This window comes from Engystomops pustulosus, chromosome 9 (genome assembly GCF_040894005.1).
Source record: "Engystomops pustulosus chromosome 9, aEngPut4.maternal, whole genome shotgun sequence".
Lineage (NCBI taxonomy): Eukaryota > Metazoa > Chordata > Amphibia > Anura > Leptodactylidae > Engystomops > Engystomops pustulosus.
The window spans coordinates 38,983,935-39,008,165 of record NC_092419.1 but is presented as its reverse complement, the minus strand read 5'-3'; positions in this window follow the sequence as shown (position 1 = coordinate 39,008,165).

Sequence of the window (24,231 nt, the reverse complement as noted above, 5' to 3'; positions counted from 1 at the left end):
AAACCGAGCATCAGTATGGGGAAGAAAGGTGATTTGAGTGCCTTTGAACGTGGCATGGTTGTTGGTGCCAGAAGGGCTGGTCTGAGTATTTCAGAAACTGCTGATCTACTGGGATTTAAACTCACAACCATCTCTAGGGTTTACAGAGAATGGTCCGAAAAAGAAAAAACATCCAGTGAGTGGCAGTTCTGTGGGCGGAAATGCCTTGTTGATGCCAGAGGTCAGAGAAGAATGGGCAGACTGGTTCGAGCTGATAGAAAGGCAACAGTGACTCAAATCGCCACCCGTTACAACCAAGGTAGGCAGAAGAGCATCTCTGAACGCACAGTACTTCGAACTTTAAGGCAGATGGGCTACAGCAGCAGAAGACCACACTGGGTGCCACTCCTTTCAGCTAAGAACAGGAAACTGAGGCTACAATTTGCACAAGCTCATCCCAAAGATCTCAATCCAATAGAGCATCTTTGGGATGTGGTGGAACGGGAGATTCGCATCATGGATGTGCAGCCGACAAATCTGAGGCAACTGTGTGATGCCATCATGTCAATATGGACCAAAATCTCTGAGGAATGCTTCCAGCACCTTGTTGAATCTATGCCACGAAGAATTGAGGCAGTTCTGAAGGCAAAAGGGGGTCCAACCTGTTACTAGCTTGGTGTACCTAATAAAGTGGCCGGTGAGTGTATATACTATAACTATACTACACTGCACAGTGTACCACACTGTGGTAGTGATTACAATACCGTGTGGACTAACTAGACGGCTAGACCAATCTAGATTAATCTAATGCATAATAAAAATGAAGAGGCCTTTGCCAGATATTCTTTGATCTAGCCCATATTTGGTGAGCACTTAAGATTAATGAAGAAACAAAACAGATTAAAGAGTGTTCAGCAGCGACAAAAGAGAAATAGTGTAATGTTTTTTTTTCTGTATTGAAAGAGTTTTTGGAATAGCCTTCCTCAGCACTGGTCATGGAAGGGACAGCAGAGAGCTTCAAGAAGGGTCTAGATGCCTTTCTACAACAAAATGGCATAGATAGTTATGTTATTATTAAAATTGTTTACTTTACGCCTTCACTTTACTTCCTTGGTTGAACTTGATGGACAAATGTCTTTTTTTAAACACACTGTATAAAAATAAAACACTGTTTTATGAGAAATTTACCTGAATATAACAGAGAAGAGATTTATTCTTCATTATCTCCATCTGTATTTCACTTGTGGCTTTTAGATATTTACAATCTTTCCACTAAAGGAAATCAACCGCTGAAAAAAAACAAAAAAAGGTTACAAATACTCATACCCGCTCATCTTCACCTTAATCTCGGCGCTGTTTGTCTCTAGTCTTGACACTCCGGGAACACCTGCCAACTTATAACTAGCAGCACGGAGAGCGGGTACAATGCCCGGCACCCTGGGATAGTAATTATACATGCCCCTGCATGTATAATACACACCTCTTGTGTGACATCACCTTGCCCTCCATGCTTCCAGCATGGAAGGCGAGGTGCGAGGGCATGCATAATTTTCAGCCTGGAGCACCAGACATCTTGTCCCCGTGCTCCATGCTGCTAATTACAATTTTCTTTTCTGGGTGATCCTGACATGTCAAGACAAGAGACAGACAGGGCCGGGATCAAGATATACAAGATATAAAGGAGTGGGTGTGAATATTTGTAGCTTTTTTTTTTTTTCAGTCGATTCAGTTGATTTCCTTTAGGTGTGCCAAAGATAGCAGTTTTGGAAAAATCTTTGTAGTCAACAGTTCAACAGTTCATGGGTGAAAAGTAAATAAGTAAAATATTTACATTTTTCTCATTCATTTTTCCAGAAGTATTTACCACTTTGATAAATATCTAAAATATATATTTTTGTTTGTATGGTATGAACCGGTTGAATTTGATATTTTTGAGAATTTTAGATTTAAAATTTAAGCAACTAGTGAAAAAAATGGAAAATTTCAGGTTTCATTGCTATTTCATTTATTTTTTGAGCAGAGACGCATGCATGCTGTTTAATGGATAAGTCCAGCTGAGCTGGCCAAGAATTGTAGTCAAATGGAACAGGAAACAAAAATTTTGCTCGTATTTTGGTAACAAATATCTTGTTATTTTTCAAGGTTTTACGTTTTGCTACTACAAAGCTTTTGCAATAACCCCCCAACCATGATGTTTGGGCTGTTGAAGCCCATTGTTATATGCCGGAATGATGTATCAGTACTTAAAATTATTCTAACTTTTCCCCATTTCTCTTGCACAAACAAATATCACTTGTGTGCTTTTTTAATGATGGGAGATGAACAACGCATGAAAGAAGCATGTATAATATGGCTTTATATCACAACTATCAGAAATTTACCATGCTGTGTATTGCAGTGTGCTCTTCTTCCAGTCTTCAATGCTTTAATCTTCTCAAAAATACTGGCAGAAGTCTTAGCTATAAAATGATCTATTTTAAGTTCCTTCCCCGGCTATATGTGCTGGCAGCTGCGGTTTAGTCAGGCTGTGCTTACACGCTGTGTTTGAATTGCATTTTGAAATGCAAGTTAAACACAATGGGGAATAGCCTGTCCCGACCCGATATGGGCTTAGACCTAAATATATTCAATCAGGAACAGCAAAATACGTGGTTCTAGTTCCAGACTGCATACATTTAGGTGTAAATGCATTTGCAATTCGGAGTAATTCCTCTCATTGTGATTGAATTGCAATTCAAAATGCAATTCAAGCTCCACATGTGAATGCACTTAACTGAATCTGCAGTTGATAATTAGGTAATTTAAGCCCACTAAATACCCAGCTTGCCCTAGCTGTTGGGTGGTGTTAAATATTAACCCTTTAACGACCTGGCCCTTTTTTTTTTTTTTTCATTTTTCACTTAACACCTTCAAAAATCTATAACTTTTTTAGTTTTACACGTAAAGAGCTCTGTGACAGCTTATTTTCTGTGTAATAAAATGAATTTCATAGTGATGGTATTGATATATTCCATGACATGTACTGGGAAGCAGGAAAAAAATTGCAAATGCAGTGAAAATGCTGAAAAAACGCATTTGCACCATTTTCTTTTGGGCTTTGTTTTTATGCCTTTCAAGGTGTGCCGCAAATGACATGTCTACATTGTTATTTGGGTTGGAGCGATCAAGTGGATAACACATTTGTACAGGTTTTATAATGTCTTCATACATTTTAAAAAATTTAAACCACCTATACCAATTTTTTTGATTTTTCTATCTTCTGGTAGCAGCACAGTGAAGAAATTCCATCATTCTTTCTAACCCTGCTATGCATTGCAATACAGTCTTCTTTGGAGGAACCGTAAGGGGTACTGCAGCATTACATATTCCAATACAGCCTTTTCAGTGGTTATGCACTAAGCATATCCCCCTCAGGTGAAAGCACACTCAAAGGAAAACCAACAAAAGATGATAAATCCGCCCTACCTTCACCACAACATAATTTCAACAAGGACTGACAAACTTTAACATATGACTGATAATCTATACAAATATTTTGTATTCTGCAACCTGGACACTGACAATAAATTGATCTTTTTATAAGAATTGCCCTGAGTCCTTCTGGTGTTACCCAAGTAATTTATTTTGGAAAGAATACGGAAAAATAATTTTAATGTTCCCTAAAGATAGTAGCCCAACCCTTTTTGTGTGGAGCAAGACAAGTGTTCCCAAAGAATCTGTAACCATTCAGCACTGGGATAAAACATTTTAATAGATCTTTGTAAATTCTGCTTATAACTGACACACAGAGTAGTAATAAAGAGTCCTCATGTTCAAGGGTATATTGCAGTGGTATTATTAGTTTTATAATGTACTTATAAGTGCTTGTAACTACTAGAACAACATAGACTATAATATGTCCATGGCCTTGCATTTGTTAAAAGAATAAAAATTACCTCATTCAGTATCTTTACCATTGAAATATATATGACTGCCAAGAAACAGCAGCAAATAGAACATTGGATTACTTCACATCAAGTGCCCAAGTGTTCCAAACACACCCCGACCCAAAAATAAATCAGTAAAAAAAAAAAAAAAACATTCTATATAAGGTATTAAGGTTCAAGCAATGGTGATATGAAAAGCTAGATGTTCAGTAGGTGGTTTTCGAAAATAAGTAATAATGCTATGCCCGCAGAGGTTAAAGACAAAATACAGTAAAATAAAATATATATGTATCTTGTTTCCATTGAATTAATATTCCAAATATTAACTTTTTCTCTGCCAGGCGTTGGAAATTTTGTTCTGTTATTGGCCACAGCAATTTTTGCTATTTTGACATATAACTAAATTAACACCGTAAAAAATTAGACTAAACCCTATAAAACCATGTATTCAAAACCACATTAAGGGGTTTATTGAAATAGGCACCTTCATGCAATTTTAATTCAAAGTATAACATTTTTTAAAAATGTATTAACTTGTCTTTAAATGGAAAAATTAATACAGTTACAACCTGCAAAATATAGCAATTAACCGGTTCTGAGCCCTCTCCACAGCCGGTAAGTCTTTGCTGCATATTGCAGCAAAGGCTTACCGGTAACACCCGCGATCGGTGCTAGCACCGATCGCGGGTGTTTTCACAGCGTGGGCTGCCGGCAAAGCTGCAAAGGCGCATGGGCGCCGCCATCCTACCTGGGATCGCCGCTCCCCGTGACGTCATCGGGGGGCGGCGATCCGTCTCCATGGTAGCCTCGGGTCTTCCGAAGACCCGAGGCTATTTCATTTTAACCCCTTCATTACAATGTGCTGATAGCACATTGTAATGAATGAGGAAGAAAATCCCCATATACTGCCATACTGTAGTATGGCAGTATATGATAGGATCGATCAGACAACCTAGGGTTAAAGTACCCTAGGGTGTCTGAAAAATAGTATAAATAAAAAAAAAAAAAGTTAAAAAAAAAAATGATAATAAAAAAACCTAAAATTTCAAATCACCCCCCTTTCCCTAGAACTGACATAAATATAAATAAACAGTAAAAATCATAAACACATCAGGTATCGACGCGTCTGAAAATGCCCGATCTATCAAAATATGATAACGTTTTTTCAATGCGTTTAACCCCGTAACGGAAAATAGCGCCCAAAGTCAAAAATGGCACTTTTTTGCCATTTTGAAAAATCTAAAAAGATCTATAAAAAGTGATCAAAAGGTCGTACAGTCCTAAAAATGATATCATTGAACATATTATAAAGATTTCGCAAAAAATGACACCACCCACAGCTCTGTACACCATAGTATAAAAAAGTTATTAGCGCCAGAAGTTGGCAAAATCAAAAAAATTATTTTTGTACAGGAGGTTTTAATTTTTGTAAATGTATGAAAACATTATAAAACCTATACAAATTTGGTATCCCTTTAATCGTACCGACCCAAAGAATAAAGTAGACATGTCATTTGGGGCGCTCAGTGAAAGACGTAATATCCAAGCCCACAAGAAAATGGCGCAAATGCGTTTTTTCACCATTTTCATTGCATTTGGAATTTTTTTCCCGCTTCCGAGTACATGGCATGGAATATTTAATACCATAATTATGAAGTGCAATTTGTTACGCAGAAAACAAGCCGTCACACAGCTCTTTACGTGTAAAAATAAAAAAGTTATAGATTTTTGAAGGTGGGGAGTGAAAAATGGACATGAAAAAACAGGAAAGGGCCCGGTCCTTAACCGGTTAAAAAGAAAGTACAGGCAGTCCCCGGGTTACATACAAGTTCTGTAGGTTTGTTCTTAAGTTGAATTTGTATGTAAGTCCGAACTGTATATTTTATCATTGTAATCCCAGCCAGAACTTTTTTGGTCTCTATGACAATTAGATTTTAAAAATGTTGGGTTGTCATAAGAATCAGGATTAACACTAAAGCTTCATTACAGACACCTTTGATAACTGTTCTATCTGTTTATTGTAGCCTAGGACTATAGTACAACAAATTACCAATATCCAGTGGTCCGTTTGTAACTAGGGGTCGTATGTAAGTCGAGTGTTCTTAAGTAGGGGACCGCCTATACACCACTAAAACCTGTATATTTTTTTAAAGGAAACCTACCATTTCAAATGGTAGGTGTAAGCTGTAAACACCGAGCACCAGCTCAGGGTGAGCTGGTGCCGGTGCCTAGTTTCGTTAGTGTTATAAACCGCTGTATCGCGGTTTTAACACTTTTTAAACTTTATAGCAGAAACTGCTTCGGCGCTGCGTGCGCACGGTCGCGCGCAGCGCCGAAGCAGCTTCTGCTATAAAGTTTAAAAACTGTTAAAACCGTGATACAGCGGTTTATAACACTAACGAAACTAAGCACCGGCACCAGCTCACCCTGAGCTGGTGCTCGGTGTTTACAGCTTACACCGACGATTTGAAATGGTAGGTTTCCTTTAAATGCAAACAACTGGGCACTTACATTTGTCTCAATAAACATTTGAAAGCCCATATTACTCTCGCTCTTTCATCAAATCCTAAAACAAATGTTATGCAATATTAAGTGTAATTCACATTTTACAGAAAACACAGTCTAAACAAAGATACAAAAGGTATACAAAAATAACTATTACACACATCCCCCTTCATGGAACTAAGCAAGCAAACTGTGATAAAATACAAAAATGACATGAACATTGTAAATTTCCACTTAAATATGTACAAATCGGAATACTTACATAAATACTTTCCTTTAAACCGTAATATATAAATATATATATATATATATACATATATATATATATATATATACAGTGCCTACAAGTAGTATTCAACCCCCTGCAGATTTAGCAGGTTTGATAAGAAGCAAATAAGTTAGAGCCTTCCAACTTCAAACAAGAGCAGGATTTATTAACAGATGCATAAATCTTACAAACCAAAAAGTTATGTTGCTTAGTTATATTTTACCAAATTTTAAACATAAAAGTGTGGGTCAATTATTATTCAACCCCTAGGTTTAATATTTTGTGGAATAACCCTTGTTTGCAATTACAGCTAATAATCGTCTTTTATAAGACCTGATCAGGCCGGCACAGGTCTCTGGAGTTATCTTGGCCCACTCCTCCATGCAGATCTTCTCCATGTTATCTAGGTTCTTTGGGTGTCTCATGTGGACTTTAATCTTGAGCTCCTTCCACAATTTTTCAATTGGGCTAAGGTCAGGAGACTGACTAGGCCACTGCAACACCTTGATTTTTTCCCTCTTGAACCAGGCCTTGGTTTTCTTGGCTGTGTGCTTTGGGTCGTTGTGTTGTTGGAAGATGAAATGATGACGCATCTTAAGATCCTTGATGGAGGAGCGGAGGTTCTTGGCCAAAATCTCCAAGTGGGCCGTGCTATCCATCTTCCCATGGAAGCGGACCAGATGGCCAGGCCCCTTGGCTGAGAAGCAGCCCCACAGCATGATGCTGCCACCACCATGCTTGACTGTAGGGATGGTATTCTTGGGGTCGTATGCAGTGCCATCCAGTCTCCAAACGTCACATGTGTGGTTGCCACTAAAGATCTCTCATCAGACCAGAGAACCTTGAACCAGTCTGTCTCAGAGTCCTCCAAGTGATCATGAGCAAACTGTAAACAAGCCTTGACATGACGCTTTGAAAGTAAAGGTACCTTAAGTGCTCGTCTGGAACGGAGACCATTGGGGTGGAGTACTTTACTTATGGTATTGACTGAAACCAATGTCCCCACTGCCGTGAGATCTTCCCAGAGCTCCTTCCTTGTTGTCCTTGGGTTAGCCTTGACTCTTCAGACAAGCCTCACCTCGGCACGGGAGGAAACTTTCAAAGGCTGTCCAGGCCGTGGAAGGCTAACAGTAGTTGCATTAGCCTTCCACTTCCAGATGATGCTCCCAACAGTGCAGACAGGTAGGCCCAACTCCTTGGAAAGGGTTTTGTACCTCTAGCCAGCCTTGTGACCCTCCACGATCTTGTCTCTAATGGCCTTGGAATGCTCCTTTGTCTTTCCCATGGTGAACATGTATGAGTGCTGGTCACAAGTTTGGGGAGGGTCTTAAATAGTCAGAAAAGGCTGGAAAAACAGATAATTAATCCAAACATGTGAAGCTCATTGTTCTTTGTGCCTGAACTACTTCTTAATACTTTAGGGGAACCAAACAGAATTCTGGTGGTTTGAGGGGTTGAATAATAATTGACACATACTTTTATGTTTAAAATTTATTAAAAAATAACTAAGCAACATAACTTTTTGGTTTCCAAGATTTATGCATCTGTTAATAAATCCTGCTCTTGTTTGAAGTTGGAAGGCTCTAACTTATTTGCTTCTTATCAACCTTATAAAACCTGCTTGAATACTACTTGTAGGCACTGTATATATATATATATATATATATATATATATATATATATATATATATATTCACCAAAATATGCAGCAAATAGAACAATAAATCTGCACCAAATAATTTTTGAAAAAGATTCCACTTGGCTGTGCAATATAGCTGTGATATATGTTTGCACATTCCTTTCACAATGGTAACTGGAATAAAAAACTATATATCCATAAACCAAGCTAATTTGATATTGAAGGTCACTGTAAGATATGTGTAATATGCAGCGTAGTAACTCAACTTCCCGCTGTTCATAAGAATTTGAGTAAGAATGCTGTAAAATAAATATATTTAATAGGAAGTTGATGGAATGTTTGTATGTTCCACATGTTATATGCAACTATTTAGAAAAAGTTCTGGATTGTGGTGTTAATATATAGTCACATTAGGCAAAGAGGTGCTGCTCTCACACATTGGGGCACATCTACTAAGTCCGAAAACAGCATTTCCGTCAGGTTTCCAGACTTTTCACCGTTTTCCCCTGAATTGCCCCAGGTTTTTGGCACGGATTGGCGGCATCAAGGGATGGGTAAGTAAATGTGCCCCATTGTCTCACAATTATCCACTACACAATATTCAATACACAACACTGAGATTGGTTTTGGTACTGTTCTCTTGTACATATTTATGCGTTATGCGTGTCTATATATATATATATATATATATATATATATATATATATATAGGGACCTGCAGCACCTGCAGCTCTGGGTGTGATGTCCCTTCTTCACCTCTTTATGCATGGAGTGTGTGTGTGCATAGCCCTGTATAGTTGTCAGAACTCATAAATTGCTTTGAATGTGATCAGATTCTGGCTTCTGTGCTTGAAAACCACACCCAGAACTGCTTGTGATTGACTGTTCCCTTTTAGGATATTTCCTTAGGGAAAGTTAGGTATGAGTTTGAGCTTGTTTCTGTGTGTAGCTGGGGCTTGAGTGAGGGACGGCTGAACCAGTTAGTGCAGGGGGCAGTGTGCATTGCTCTCTTTATATTCTGCCCAGTTTTGTCTCCGTCTCTGTCCGACTTTGCTTGTCTGACTGTATTTGCTGTTTATCCCTCAGTGGTGTATATTTCCCAATGTGACCCCGTTTTTCCTGTTTCCGACTAGTGTTTGTAATTGGCTTCAAGTCTTTCTGTGTACTAGTGTAAAGACAGGGCTAGCTCTGATTTCCTGTTACCTTTCCACTCCACTATCCAACAGGTGCCAGATGAAGTAAGTTTTTTTCTGTGTCACCTTGTAGGGTCACTCAGGGTCCATAAGTTATGTCCTGAGAGCAGGTTTGCCCTTGTCAGGGCGGTCTTTCTTCTACAGGCTGGGCCTCAGCCTGCAGGAACATTGCATAGTGAGTTGCCATTACTTACCTAGTCTGACAGCTTGCACCAAGTCTGGTTGTGGTTGCGCGGTTGTGATTTATGAAAATAATAAACCAATTAATTTAGTTACATGAATTCATTGCTCTTATATTCTTTGTTATAGATCATACACACTTATTTAACAAAATATTTACACATATGGCTTAACTGGCTACTTTTCAAATATAATAATATGTGCCAGTTATGGCATATGGTGCACTTTGGTTCCAAAAATAACTACTAAATTACAATACATTGTTTAATTTTATCGATTTTACATTAAACATGAAGGTATTTTTTTTAAAAAAATTTAATTAAATGTGTATTCTATTTAACATATCTCCTATTTTCTTGTATCATAATGATGAATATACAGTCATTTTATGTTACATTTGTAGGCATAGTATCACTCTAAATATCATTTATAGCTTTCAATTTGAAGTTTTTTTTTAAATGGAGAATTTCCGAATGCTCTAGAATCTACAGCACGGAGGGGCTCTGGTAAGACACCCAGGATACCGTTGGGCTAATTAGTATCATTTTATAAGTTGATTTTAGAAGGAAGGAGGCCCTGGATAACACATATAACAAAATCACCACAGTCACTGAGCCTGAAAACCCTTCAAATCTTTGCTTCCTAATGCAGAGTGCAGCAGAGTCCCATATTTTGGAGTAAATTATAATTCTTGTGCTCCACATAGAAGAGCACAAGTATTATAAGGCAAAAGAGCTAACTGCTGTTTCTGTACCCTTATAGTTGCATCTGAGAAAGTTGATAATGTGAAGGCTGATAATGAGACAATAATTCTGAAACCGTTATGAGGGCAAATAATTACATAATATTTTCTAAAACCATTATCCTATTACATTATTTTATGTGCTACAAAACCGCCATTATACTTTTCTTTTCCAAACAAAAGTGTTTTATCTGCAGCTGAGAAATCTCATTAATTCACTGAATTAATACCAAATATAATAGTGTTATATTAATATTCATTCAAAGTTTAAAACTTTCCATTAAGTTTCTATTACATCTATTTGTTGTAAATATGTCACATAAAAGTAATTTATTGGGAAATTCTAAGCCTCACATATTAACTGCGGTTGGGCAGTTTATAATAATGATTCTGAAAAGTGTAATTTTATGATATTCAACACAGTCAGCAAAACAAACAAAGATTTTTATGTACAAAAATGTTAATATTAGATAGTTATTTTATAGTTGTTTTGCTATTAACATCATACATTACCACTTAATAATTTTCCTGCATAGCAAATCCATAATTTCATTTCCAGCGTTTATACTTTGTAAGATTTATGTATTGTGCTTAATAACGCATACCAGCTACACCAAGATAGGCTGCAACTTGTTATTTATTATGTTAATGGTTGTATTTTATGTTAATAATCACAAACACAACAGACATATGTTTCATAAAGTTGCATTCTGGACTATAAATTACACAGAAAACATAGATAACTACAACTAAATAAAGCAAAAAAGGTGCCTTTTATTCAAAGATTGAAGCATTTTCTATGGATCTTTTTATACATTTACTACTTTTGTGTTTAAAGAATTAATAACAACCATAGAATATAATACATAGTCATACAACAAAAGTACTGTTTGAATTCTGTGTTTTTTTTTTATCAAGACATAATTTAAAAAAATTAACAATTTGGTCCTTAGAAGAAAAACATGACACAACACAAAAATTTGGCCAAAATGTTAACATTTTACATTTAATTAAATTCAAAATATGTCATATACATACAGTACGTTTCTTCAATTAAATATTATTTTTTTTAAAAAGTACCTATGTGAACATATTTTCCCATAGATATAGTCATATGCTCCCTTAGAAACGAGGGATATCTGTCCTTGGATGCGACCACTCCTGCTGGATTTATTGTCCAAAGAAACAAATAATTTCTGCATATGTAATAGTCAGAAGTTATTGCATGTCCCAGAGTGGTCCTGTGGTAATAAACACTGAATCCAGGTGATCTCATCTGGCCTCAATAGTGAATGCCTGGCCACTGCTGGAAGAGTGATGTGGTGGTCATATCCAAGGACAACATGGTTAAATTTATTAGAAATTATCTTACCCATGTACACTTTTTTTTAATAACATGCATTTATGGCAGATAAATTAACTTAAATGTGAATAACCATGTGAGAATATCCCTTTAATGTTAAAGCACACTCTGTGAACTACCAGTTAGTGGAACCACCACCAGCAACAATAACTTTAACCTTCTCTCACATTGTGTTTTGTGGACATCCGTCTATCTACTTAGCAATAGAGTATCCAGCTCACATTTTAACAACCACAGATCATGCTTCCCAGCAGAGCTTCAATTCAAAGATAGAAAAATATAGTGATCCAGGAATGATTTTTTATTGAAATAAACAAAGTTACATGGGAAACATCAAAAGAGACATCAACAATTAATTTCTGGTGAGTATAGAATCTTACTTAAAGCCATGATTTAGGGTGCTATATGTATCGCAAACACATTGGAGATGTTGAACATGCTATACTCATCAGAAAAACATTGAGATTTTGGACATCCATTTTTGCATAACTCTCTTAAAGGGGTATTCCCAATGACTTAGGTCTCTTTCACACAAATGTATGCTCACCTGGGCTGCTCACCCCTCCCCTCTCCATAGGGAAGAGTGCAGCGCAGCCATACTTCCCCGAAAAGATTGAGCAAGCTCAATATTTTTCCTGTGTATGTTACAGTATGGTGGCCAATACATCGCATTCAAATGGATGGATATATTGCCCACTAAAATGCATGTGCCAAAATGTTACAATAGCATGCAACCAGAAAAAAATATTCATGTGCTCAACAATTTTCAGCCTATACTATTGAATGGAGTTAGGATGAGCTGGAAGCTCATTAATTGTTGGATATATAGCCTCAATTTTGACTATAATGCTTTGCTTTACAAAGTCGTTTGGGGTTGACTGCAAGATTTCAGAGTCCTTTGACTACAAAATCAGGCCCAAATTATCATCCCTTCAACATCATAGTTGACAGGTGTTATTAGAGGTTTGTGAAGATCTATTGTGTGCTTTCACCAAACGTGCCACAGAATATTGTAATTAAACTGATTCACTTGTTATTTGCTTCTTGGTAATAATGTTACTTGTGATACAGATTAGGGTCATAATTTTTCTTTTGATAACTAATGCACATGATGACTATATCTCCTTTCCAATTCCATGGAGAAGTTAGGGTAGCACAAATGACTGCAGTACATCACAAATTGATATTTTTGGGGTTTTGTAGCTGCAAACATTGCCCAAAGTCACGTCGCCCATTTAGACATCTGTCTACCACCACAAATACCTTTACAGGCATCAGAAATGATGTCTTAGTGTACTTAGTGCCTGCCAGCTGAGACAGCAATCTCTATACAGAATTATGGTTTCTTACTAGATTGTAAAAAATAGTAGGTTGAAAAAAAACATTGGTCCATCAAGTCCAACCTATGAATTTTAAAAGGCAGACGTTAATCAATAAGTTTTGTTTATTAGAAAAGCATCCGTGTCCCTCTTGGAAATTTTCAGATTATCATCTTTGTCCTCAGTCTCACTGCTCTTACAGTAAAGTAACCCTCTACATGGCAATGGTAGAGCCGGCTCTCCTCTAGGCATAGAGGATGCCCCCTTGTCCTGGTCACAGGCCTAGGTTTAAATAGATACTTGGAAAGATCCCTGTACTTCTCATTCAGGTATTTGTAATGAGGTCTCTCCTTAGCCGTCTGTTATCTAAGCTGAATGATGGCAAGTTTTGCATTAGGAAGTAGGAGTTCTCCCTATGGAGAAACTGCCAATTGAGACCACCTTGTAGGCATGAGGAGAGTTAAAGCCATTGATGCACCACTAGGGGATTCTAGGTTCCTGTTTCAATGGGGTTGTATCTCTTCAGTACAGTGTAGGGAACTGGTTTAGCTGAGGTTTTTTGACTGGATGGGACAAGAAAAACCATGCCTCTTACCTCCAAAGATAAGTGAGACAGACCTATCCTAAATGTATTCTCACAAAATATACAGTTGTGTAGGAATCTTCTGTTTGTCATCAATATTAGTCTACTACATTAAATTGCGAGGCTTAAAAATGTTTACCAGTAAAAGAAAGTTCTCAAATCGTAATCCCCTATTAATTCTAGCATGATAAATATAACATTTAACCCCTTAATATGCAAAAAAGCTTATTCAGTTTTATTGCTGTTTTTGCTCCGATCACTGTTTTAGCTGCTCTGTGTGAGAGCCAGCTCTTTGGGCGGGAACTAGCTGGGAAGACATTTTAAGCTTCCCCTGTACTATGTTTGTGCACAAGAAGGTGTGAGCTGATAATGTTATTAGATTATCAAGGTTTAGCTATGCTAAATTTAGCTCATTTAGCTTCTGTGCATTCAACTAATAAGATTCATGAGATAGATATAAGACAGAATGACACACTTGACAGCTCTACTTTCTCACCTAACCAAGCCCAGGCTCAGTACTGCTATGCCACCTTTCCCCTCAAGAGCTTTTCTTTCTGTAGAGCAGGTCTCCACCTCAAGCTGCTGAACAGAACATGTCTCTGTCTCTAGTGCTTTATTTCCCCTACCACTTGCTGCTGTAGTACAGTAGATGCATGTTCATGTGAGAGGAATCAGACCTGCTCCACTATAGGCATTAGTTTATGGCCATATCCAAGGACATCCAAAATATACAACATCAGACCATATTCATGAGTTTATGGTTATATACAAAGGCAACCAAAATATTTAACTTCAGGACTGATGGAGACAGGATAGAATTACATCTGTGAAATGTTGATAATTTTGTTAATAACATTGAATTAGAGAATGTGTTATTTTGCTATCCTTGGTATATTTAAGAATGTTGTCTTAAATATGATGCCTGGTGCCTGTTCTAAAAATCGGTAAAATCCAAAAATATCAAAGCATGAACTGTTAACACCTGCTGCTAGAGACGTGATTGCTGAAAGCTCATGCTCCTCTAATATTGCATATTTAGAGGGGAATTTTCACTCCGTAACTGTTTTCTGTATGTTCTGACTTTTTTTTTGTCTTCAATAGATGTCAAATGTATTATAATAAAGGCAAAATTAGGAATGCAGGCACATAGTTGAACAGCATGTACAAACTCTGCAATCTGATAAGTAGAAAATGAAAAAAAGATATGTGTAAACCCCCTCGGGTAGATAAACTTTAAAGTTAATTTAATTTCTTATCTTTGAGATGCTAGAAAAATATAAAAAGAGGATCATATCGTCAAAACAGTTTCTGATCACAGGACGTCTTATATTATTTCAAGAGTTCTTATTGGTATCTAAATCAAATTATCATAGAATGAGACAATTATTGCAAAACAATGTTATTCAGACAAGGGAGAAATTGCTCCTGTATAATATTGCTAGAATTCTTTTGACTATAAAGGTTTGCTCATATTGTAAAATATCACCTTGATTGTGGATATTTCGGTGATCCCTTTATAATATTTAGCAGAAAGATTATTTGTCTGGGTGCAATAAAATTTCTTTCAATATAGAATTAACAAGATAGGTATGTCTTTGTAATAATAATAAATATAGTATAAATGGCTATTTTTTTTCAAGTTGCTTTAATTAAAAACGAGATCTTTTTCACATAAAAATTCCTAAACAGGTCCTGGTAGATGGAAAAATCAGACACAGAGCAAACTAGATGTTTGTACCACTTCCCGTAGAGGAAACTAGGTAGGTGTCACAACACAGACTATATAACTCAGGACTATCGTACAAATGAGTAAAGCTACTTGGGGGCGTGGTTTGGCCGCCGAGAGAGATGGCCGCGTGAAGCGTTAGCTCCGTGCACTGAGCAGCAACCCACCGCTCTCACCTCTCGCCAGCGACTCAGAGCACCCTAAAAAGTGCCCAGCAATCTTTATAAAGCACATGGGAAAGAGGGGTGAAGTTACTAACCGGTACACAAGAAGAATCCCGCAATACTTCCCGGCAACAGCGCGCCACAGCAAACATGGCGCTGGCGCCAAAAGTGTGAAGGAAGCAGACAGACAGAGAGACGGTCCTGCCGAGACAGGGATAAGAACCTTGGCAAGAATTTCAAGCGCATCCCCGGTAAAGGTAGGAGAGATCCCTGCGGAACGCATAGTTCAGGAGTTCGAGGTTCCCATTAGGTGGGCGAGCACGCCATCTCCAGTGGCAGGGAAAATGGCGTCAGGGGCCATAAAAAATAGCAAAGACTCCCGCTCCATGCAACGAGCTAAGCCAGACAAGGGGGTAGAGGCAAGACAGTCTACCTCCAAGACACCGACAGGAAGCCCGGCAAAACAGCGCCAGAGACTGCAGCTCAACCCGAACGCAGAACCGTGGGATGCGGAACAGCAAAGAGAGGAGTTAGAAACACAGATAGATGAAGCAGATGCCTTTGCGTCATTCCAAACTTCTGATAAAACAGTGACTGAACACTTATTGAAGGATATGTTGGAAGCATTGAGATCGTCTCTCACATCCAATCTCCTTAAGCTAATAAGCCCCCTGCAATCCAACATTGCTGAAATACAAGAGCAAGTCTCCCATGTAGAATCTAAGATGGCGGAATATGCCTCTGAGTTCAACAATCTAGCCGACGGTCATCAGGAACTAGAAGGGAAAGTTTCCCAATTGCAAGCAAAACTGGTGGACTATGAGGACCGCAATAGACGGAATAATATTAAATTCAGGGGGATTCCCGAGTCGGTTTTGGGCCCAAAGCTAAGGGATTACGTGACTCTACTAACAAAAACCTGCCTGCCGAAACTGACGGATTGTGAATTGAATATCGACAGGGCTCACAGAGTCCCCAAGCCAAAGAACTTGCCGGACACTACTCCCAGAGACGTGTTGGCACGTTACTGCTTCTACAACACCAAAGACCAGCTGCTGACATATTCAAGGAAGCATCCCAGTCTCCCTGCTCCATACAATATGATCAAGCTGTATGCAGACCTGTCGTCAGCCACACTACAGGCGAGGAGAGGATTCCAGCCACTGACCACAGTACTACGCAAGCATGCGGTCCCGTACAGGGGGGGATTTCCGACCAAATTGCTGATTACCTACCAAGAGAAGATTCATGTGGTACACTCCCCTGCGGAGGGGCTCGACTTGCTGAGAACCTGGGACTTACCTGAGGAAATGTGAAGCTGGGATGTTTAATACTCACCACACTCCAGAGACTGGTATTTATATATATAAATACGGCTATACTGTTGTAGTAGGAGTTAATTATTATAGCCAGCACCATTGTTACCTTAAATGTTGTTATATCCACAATGTAAGGTTGGTCACATATTAGCCTACTCTAAGATGCTGCTCGGTGTCGCAAGGGGCTAGTTTATGTATAACCACTCGACCCCATACTCTTAGAGTACGTGAATTGTACTTAAAAACCTAACTGACTTAAAGTTTTATTATATAACCTACTTATCCAAATTTCTGTTTAAATTTTATCCATATCGGGTGGATTTAACCTGTATAAAGAAAAAAAAAAAAAAAAAAAAAAAAGATCGATAATCCGACCTGTGAGAGGAGACATTTAGCTTTAAGGAGAAAGGGCTGGAATCATTATGGGGTACAAAATAGTGTCCATAAATGTGAGAGGCCTAAATAGCCCACAGAAAAGAACCTACATGTGGCGAGAAGCAATATCACAGAAATGTGACATAATATGTGCCCAGGAGGCACATCTAGAGACAGGAAAGACTCCAAAACTATTTCACAAAAAATTCCCTACGATCATCACATCTACATTCACAAAAAAAAAAAGAGGGGTATTGATTGCCTTTAAGGACTCAATAGCAGTGACTATTCACTCGCAAATAATAGACCCACAGAGTAGATTTATCATTGTAGTATGCACAATTAACAACACTGATTTGACGTTAGTCAACTTGTATGCCCCTAACCGCCACCAACTGAGATTCACAAAGAAAGTGATTAGAGCAGCAAAAAAGGTGCAGAAAGGCAATTTAATACTTTGCGGGGATTTTAATGCCCCCCCAACACCATCCATTGACACAACCTCTAAAAATGTCACTACGAGCACCAGACTGGATCAGATTATCTCTGAATATGGGTTGTTTGATGCCTGGAGGGTTTTTCATGCTGAGGAGAAAGATTTCACTTATTTTTCTGCCCGTCACCACACATATTCGAGAATAGATCTGTTCCTAGTGGAGAAGGATTTATTAGATAGAATAGAGGACTCGAATATAGGCGACATTACGTGGTCCGACCACGCTCCGACGGCGATAAGCATTTCTGATCAGTACCCCAAACACAGCGACTACACTTGGAGACTAGACACATCACTATTACATAACGAACAGACTGCTAAAACAATCAGACAGTACATAGTAGACTACTACCATCTTAACTCAACAGTCGATCTGGATGACTTTACTTTTTGGTCGGCCCACAAAGTATATGTAAGAGGCCTCATTTCAGACTTAAGTGGCAGGTTAAAACGCCAAAGAGACAAACAAATAGAAAAAACGACAAACAACATTCACAAACTAGAAACAAAAAACAAAAACTCATACGACCCTACCACAACCAAAGAACTAAAAAAAGAAAGGGATTACCTAAGGAATCTACTTTTGTATAAATATGAGAGGGATCTTACAAAATTAAAACTAAAGTACTACTCACAGGACAATAAAACAGGAAAATTATTAGCCTCCAGAGTGAAAAAACTGGCGCAAAAAAATAAAATTCTTAGCATCCTACACCCTACAACCCGACAAAAAATCCTCTCACCAAGAGGTATAGCCAATGCTTTCAAGGACTACTATAGCGCCTTATATAATCTAGAAAAAGATCCAGATATTTCAGCCCCTACTCAGAAAGACATCGATGCTTTCCTTGGGGGACTTAATCTACCAAAGCTGTCTACGGAGCAGCTACAGAGGTTGAATGACCCAATAACATGTTCAGAAATTAATAGTACAATTAAAAAGATGCCCAAGAACAAGGCACCAGGATCCGACGGGTACGCCAATGAATACTACCATAAGTATGCGGATATTCTTGCTCCAAGATTAGAGGTTGTGTTCAATAAAGCCATGAAAGAAGGCGACTTCCCACTAGATATGTTGAGAGCTACAATCACGACGATTCCTAAACCGGGTAAAAATCCAGAGGAAGTCCAAAACTATAGGCCTATATCCCTATTAAATGGGGACATTAAACTGTACGCTAAAATAATAGCCACCCGATTGATGAAGGTTACACCAGAACTTGTCAGAGATGACCAGACGGGGTTCACCCCAGGGAGACAGGCCCCAGATAATACGCGTAGGATTATCTCGTTAATGCAATACTGTGAAAAAAATCGGATACCATCCGTGTTTGTAACGGTGGACGCAGAGAAAGCGTTCGATCGTGTTAGCTGGATATATGCCTTTTCGGCTCTTAAAAAATTTGGTTTCACAGGCCCGATCCTCTCTGCTATAAAAGCGCTTTATTCGAACCCTAATGCCCAAGTGTTAGTCAATGGGGTGCTATCGAAATCCTTCCAATTAACTAATGGAACAAGCCAAGGGTGCCCTCTATCCCCGACCTTTTTCAACTTATCCATAGAACCATTGGCGGAAGCAATTAGGTCTAACAATAGCATAGAGGGCATAACGGTGGGGAGGGAATCACACAAGCTTGCCTTATTCGCAGACGATGTGATTTTGATGCATACGAACCCTATGTCTTCCTTGACAAATTCACTGAACCTGCTAAAAGACTTTGGTGCAATTTCACTCTACAAATTAAACGCCTCCAAAACGCAAGTGCTTCCGATAGCCATGCAGGAGGAAGAGATCACCCTACTGAAAAAAAAATTCCAGCTAGACTGGAGATCTGAGACCATAGATTACTTGGGGGTCAAGTTGGCGTACCCCACCTCAGACTTATTCAAACATAACTTCCCTGAATTGCTGAGGAACACAGCCCGAGAATTAGAGGATTATACAAAAGTAGTCACCTCATGGTTTGGGAAAATAGCATTGTATAAGATGATGATCTTGCCTAAATATCTGTATCTATTTCGAACTCTCCCGATAACATTACCAAAATCTTTCTTATCACAAGCCAGGAAACAAATGTCTAGATTTATATGGCAAGGTAAGAAACCAAGAACTTCCATGTCTATCATAACAAAACATAGACTAGCAGGCGGGTTGGGACTCCCCGACTTAGAGGATTACCATACAGCATGTATAGGAGACCAACTGACACATTGGTGGAACTCAAACAGGGAGAAAGCATGGGTCCGGCTAGAACTAGCCCTAACTAAATCCACATCATTGAGGAACAGACTGATATCAGGATTATGGAACCTGAAACCCCCCCACTCTGACATGCACACAATACAGGCTTCAGACAAGAGTTGGTCGTGCTTTAACAGCAGGACAAAAAACCTGACCAAACTCCCATTGCAGGACATACCTATTGAATTTCTAGAAGAACAGATTGAGGATTTAAACTTGAAGCAGTGGAGAGCCAAAGCGATGATATCTATTTACGACTTGAAACCAGACGTACGTAGAGTAGAAATGCAGCACCTTAAAGAAAAATTTCATGTCCCAGACTCAGAGTTCTTAGCCGTGCACAGAATTAATGACTTTTTCGCATCTCTCCCATCTTCCTCTCCTGCTATGAATAACGATCTCCTAAAAGCATGGACAAATAGGGAGGGAAAAACAAAGGGTATAACCAAAATATACAATAACTTAGAGGACAAGAATCTCTTAACCTTGAACAAACCAATGGAAAATTGGAGTAGGGATCTAAACACACACATCTCAGAATCAGAGTGGAGACATGCTCTTAAAGATATCTACGCCACATTCCGCTGCACGCAATTTCAGGAGGCAGCTATCAAAACCATTATGAGATGGTACTACACTCCGTCTAGGCTACATCTCATATACCCATCTTCCTCACCCAAATGTTGGAGGGATTGTGGACACATGGGTTCACTTATTCACATACTATGGAAGTGTAAAAAAATCTCCCCTTTATGGGTACAAACGAGAACAATGATCTCCTCCCTACTCCAAAGACCCTTTGTTCTAACCCCCAAAACAGCACTATTACTGATAGATCTGAGGACACTTAAACCAAACCAAAGAACGGTGGTGGGCCACTTGCTGATTGCCACCAAATTAGCTATTACTCGTCATTGGAAAAAGGAGGGATGCCCCCCCGCCTCAGAGGTAATAGATATTATGAACAATACCTATGCATTTGAACGAGCTTTGGCACTCGGCTCCAAGCGGTCAACCTCATTCAAAAAAAACTGGCCAATATGGTCCTCCTCCCCATACTGTGGTAAATAATCAGAAGTAAGAACTAAGCTTGGTCTCTAAAACAGGTCGCACACACACCAGAAGGAAAAGGGCAGTGAAGTCAGGATTACAACAGGTCACCCGATAGGTTAGATGGTAATCTCTTAAAGTTGTTATTTGGTTGATGGCACAGCAACAGCATACATTGTAAGTATCTCAACTCTACATACGTAAAATAACGCCAATCCGGATAGAGTTTCAAAAATGTGATGGAATAACAGGAGAAGGAAATGAGAACACAAGCAACAGGAGAGCTGTTATCCTCCAGTACCCCCGAAAGTGGATCCGGATAAAGGTGAAATATAAACTATGTACGAAAGATATTTACGAATCAACAAGGAACTTTTAAAACAAGATTTCGAGCGTTAAAAAGTGAGCTTATGAATATGTAAGGTTATACCGACTGTGTTCGGATTACTGTTGTAGGCTAGTCGCCTATGAGTTGTTATTCTTTGTGTAATAAGAAAAAAAACCAATAAAAAGTTTTATAAAAAAAAAAAAAAAAAAAGAGTAAAGCTACTTAAACTCATTAAATGAAATTAAACTCATTGAATTGCCTGTTTTTTAAATTGAGTTTTGAGTGTACTGGATAATATTTGACCTTAATTGTCACCTAAATAGGGTCACTACAAATGCCTAAGGCTGGCCTATGCAAATTTCCTAAATAGGTAAGACAGGGAATTGTGGCGGCTAGAGATGAGCAGACCTGGAGTTTCAGTTTGGGTCGGCATTCGGATTGGCGACCAAACAGCTGAACTGAAACTACAAGTCCGCTCATCTCTAGAAGTGGCATGAATTTCAATATTTTTGTTCCTGTCTCCTTCCTATTATCTATGTGTCTAAACATCAACAGTTTATTAACTTCATGAATTGCTGTGTCACTTTTGGAAACCTTTTGGACTAGGAATCATTAAGATGCTGTTTGGGCAATTACAATTTGGGAAATACAAGTTTGGACCATAAAAATTGGCAGCAATTGGCAGAATTGGCAGCAACACATTAATTGGTAATTGGTAAATTTTCTGAGAAACTTTGCAGATTTTTACTGGTAGCCATTAGAAAATGTAAAATCTCTGGCTATGTAATGAAGAAAGAGCCAGAGTCTTTTTTCATACATGCATAGATATACATAAAGAATTAGAGGGACAACATTATAGATAATTTGTTTCTTTCTTCTGCAGTTCTCTACGTACTTCGAGCCATTTATCAATAAGTTTAGCTTTTTTTTCCACAATGCAGGATTGGTGTAGTGCGATGCAGTGAAATGTGACCATTGTCCTCTACCACATTTTTATGGGTGGTGGGGGGATTTATCAATCCTGGCAGTGCAAACAAGCCTTGATTAAGTTGCAATTCCTTGCACATAGACTCCAAATTAGGATCATTGGGGGTCATTTACTAAGGGCCCGATTCGCGTTTTCCTGTCATGTTACCCGAATATTTCCGATTTGCGCCGATTTTCCCTGAATTGCCTCGGGATTTTGGCACACGTGATCGTATTGTGGCGCATCGGCGCACCGGCATGCACGCGATGGAAAAAAAAATGTGTCGCGAAAATTGCACTTACCTTCACTCAGCCCGGCTCGGTGTATTCCAGTGCGTTCGATGTTCTTCAGTGCAGCAGCGCCACCTGGTGGACGGCGGAGGAACTACCTTAGTGAATCGCGGCTGGACCCGAATCCACCGCAGAGAACGCGCCGCAGGATCGCGAATGGGCCGGGTAAGTAAATCTGCCCCATTAAGTTATATCCTATGCCTATTCCTGGAGCAGATAAATCTCCACAAATGTGTGCTAGTTAATATGACTCATGATGATTAAAATTCATATTTATATTTCTATTCTGTCCCTTGTACTAAATTAGACACATGGGTCTTGTGGGCCGATATGCCATACAAAATGGTGGTCCATAAAAAGTTTTACCATTAAGTAAGCTTTCTGGACATAAAGTTTTAAGATAGTATGACTGAATGTTTAGTCTATAAAGAGTTTCTTTATTTTGTTGAGGATATACTGTACATAATGCTGAAGATAAATTGTAAGAATAAAATAGATTTAAAGACCTACTGCAAGGTTTCTACATCAAGGATAGTTCATACTGTAACATCTACAGTAAGTGCATCATAAATAGTCCTTGTAGGACAATGCACTTAAAAATGATCTGTAATATTTGATTACTTACTCCATTAATGCATTAGGAAGAACAAAACCTTTGCAGACATAATCTAAAACCGTATTTGAAAACCTAGGAAGGCAGAAGGGGTTGTGGTGGATGGTAGACATATGTCTCCGAGGTGCCTTACCTCAGTGACGTAAAAACCATTATTGCTGGTGTCAGAATCATGAATTGTAGGAAAGCACAGGGTGTCATGGTCGATGGTAGACACGTGTCACCAAGGTGCCCGGCCTCAGTGAAGTAAAAATCATTATTGCTGGTATCAGAACCATATATTGTAGGAAAGTACAAGGCGTCATGGTCGATGGTAGTTACGTGTCACCAAAGTGCCTGGCCTCAGTGTAGTAAAAACTATCATTGCTGGTGTCAGAAGCATATATTGTAGGAAGGCACAAGGCATTGTGGTGGATGGTAAATACTTGTCACCGAGGTGCCTGGCCCCAGTGAAGTAAAAGCCATTATTGCTGGTGTCAGAACCATATATTGTAGGAAGGCACAAGGCGTCGTGGTTCATGCTAGAATGTGTCACCGAGGTGCTTGGACTCAGCTAAGTGAAAACCATTATTGCTGGTGTCAGAGCCATAAATAGGAGGAAAGCAAAAGGCATTGTGGTCGATGGTAGATATGTGTCACTGAGGTGCCTCGCCTCATTAACGCAGAAAAACAGCAGCATTTGGCCACTAAGAAACATTTGTCAGCTTAGTAAAGATGCAACTCTATTTATCCAGGACAGTTTTTTCTGGAGCATTCAAAGTGCTGGGTGGGATGTCTGCTCCCATGTTCCAGGCTAGGGCTTACAAGTCCTATGTAATGTCAACATTGTTGGATGAAGGGGGTGTGGTTCCCTACCTGTGGTGTAGCTCAGTGTAAAAAAGTGGATGTCAGAACCAGAATTGGGCCTTGCTGTGTGCAAAAGTCTGAGGAGTAAAACGTGCAACTAACCCAGTGGAGGTTG